We start from the raw sequence: 2369 nt of genomic DNA on the forward strand, positions 1-2369 counted from the left end.
CTCTTCTACATTTACATCAATTTCCATTGCATCATTGTTATCAATATTGTTATTATTATTAATATTCTGGCCTGGAAAATTGTTCCCAACATTTACATCTCCTTGAATTAAAATGAAATTGTGCAAAATACATGCTGCAGAAACCATTTTGATGGCCATTTCAACAGACTTAACGTTTAAGTATTGTAGTCTACGAAATTTTCCTTTTAATAACCCAAACGCGCGTTCGATTATTGATCGAGATGACGCATGTTTGATATTATAATTGACTTGACGTCTAGTGAGATGACCATTGTCTTTAAAAGGCGTTAAAAGATTCATCATTAATGGATACGTAGCATCACCTAGTATATGCTGGTTAGGCTGTAATAGGGGATTTTCAGCATCTGTTAGCCGGGTGAATAAAGTAGAAGATCTAAAAACAGACGCATCGTGTGCTCTCCCTGGTCTTCCAATTAGAACGTCTATAAATTTTCCCTTATCATCACATATACCTGTAGAATATGATATAAAATAGTTTATAAATATTTGGTGAGATATGAAAGATATCATAAATGCTCCATCTTAACGTTTTATGTTAACATAGATTTATATATATTTAAATACTCATAATACCTTGTAATATTATGGAATGTTTCTATTTTCGATTATAATAATCGTTAGTGTTACCTGGTGGTTGCAAAATTTCAATATGACATCCATCAATTGCTCCAATAATTCCGGGAAACCCCTGTGGCTTCGAAAGAAAGCCCTAAAAACCATGCAGTTAGGAATCATTAGGTCTATAACACGATGATTAATACTTACAGCTTCAATAACTTCGCATCCATTTGCATCAGGTCAACGAACGAACTGGGGCAAGAGATTATGTCAGTCTATCGATAATTACTTAAAATATCAAGTGAGCAGTAGACTTAGGTAATCCAAATCTATCAGCAACTGAGCGATAACTATCAGGAGTAGCTAAAATCCAAATTGTTAATAAAATTTTTTTTTTTCAAGGGAATGAGATTAATATTATCATTATCATCATGATCATCGTCATCAATGTTAGGAATATGTGGCCGAATGATATTTTCTAGCTCATATGAACAAATTACAAGTGATAAACTTTAAATTCAGACTAGCATAATTTTTTGCTTACCTCTACAGATTTTCGTGACATTCGAAAGTGGGAATAAAATTCATAATCGGTATAATTTGGTACAACTTCTTCATAATAATTTAATATTCTAGCTGGGGCATCATTACGTGGATGCATTTCAACACCATTCCCGGCAAACTCCAAGATTAAGGCTTCCGCTTCGTTCATAATGTTATTAAAGCCTACAAAGAAATAAAAAATACTTTTTATTCGTTCTAAGATCCATATGCTACATTTATTATTATTAAAATTAACTGGTATCTGCTATGTTTTATTTTTTTCAATTGTTAAAACACTCTAAGTATCATTAGGTCTATCAATTTCAGTGTCACTCACTTAAACGAAAATTAAATTAGCCGACACAAAAATTTTTGATATTTTTTTTAAAGTAGAAATTAGAACTAAAAAACTATTTTTAAAAAATTCCACGGATAAATTTTAAAATTTTCGACATGTGAAAATATTTGTTTTAATTTTGTAAAAATTATTTTTCAATAAAAAAAATTCTAAAAATTCTTAGATGTCGGCTAATTTAATTTTCATCTCACTTAAACAAGTTTTTTTCACTTACCGTTTAATGAAAATTGATGAACTAAATTATTAATATCTTCAAAGGGATCATAAAGAACTTCGTCCATTAAAATATTATTTATATTATCCATTATATTCCTCTGATTACAATAATAAATAATATCATCAACATACAAGATAGAGCATAAATATATAGGTTATGAGTCTTATAACTATCACAAAGTAGTAAGTGTGTCCAGGCGTAAAACACACTGTACTTAGACGGTTAGGGTAAACTTTCTCTTACTCTAACTAACTTGCTAAGTTTACTCAGGACTTAGTTCGGCTGAACACGCTCAGTGAATAAGCATTCAAAAGAACGGAAAAAAATGATATTCTCATGAAATTTCTAATTTTTATAGAAAATTAATATCTGTTTAAGTTATTTGAGGTTAAAAACTGCAATTGAAGTGAAGAAACGGATAAATAAATCCGGATATATATCATGCGTTAAGAAAATAAAAAATTATATCAAGCGTTAAGCCTGACTTTAAGATTATGTTTAAAAAATGAAAAAAATTAGGAAAACGGTTGACCCTGAAGGCCATCCCTGCAACTTCCCGCTAATTCCATACTTAGGAACGAGCTTCGAGCTCAAAAATACAATTTATGGGTTATTTTGAGCTCTCCGAGCTCAAAGAGATTGCTTTCCTAT

General features: G+C 30.4%; 1 long non-coding RNA gene across 1 annotated transcript; it reads right to left on the bottom strand.

Moving 5' to 3' along the window:
- Positions 1 to 278: 278 nt before the first annotated feature.
- LOC123262295 lies at positions 279 to 1905 on the bottom strand. The gene is made up of 3 exons (XR_006508904.1): positions 1716 to 1905; positions 808 to 1326; positions 279 to 751 (listed from the first exon to the last, which is right to left on the bottom strand). It is a non-coding gene; the product is annotated as an uncharacterized LOC123262295 (long non-coding RNA).
- Positions 1906 to 2369: the final 464 nt, after the last annotated feature.

Source organism: Cotesia glomerata, linkage group LG3 (genome assembly GCF_020080835.1).
Source record: "Cotesia glomerata isolate CgM1 linkage group LG3, MPM_Cglom_v2.3, whole genome shotgun sequence".
Lineage (NCBI taxonomy): Eukaryota > Metazoa > Arthropoda > Insecta > Hymenoptera > Braconidae > Cotesia > Cotesia glomerata.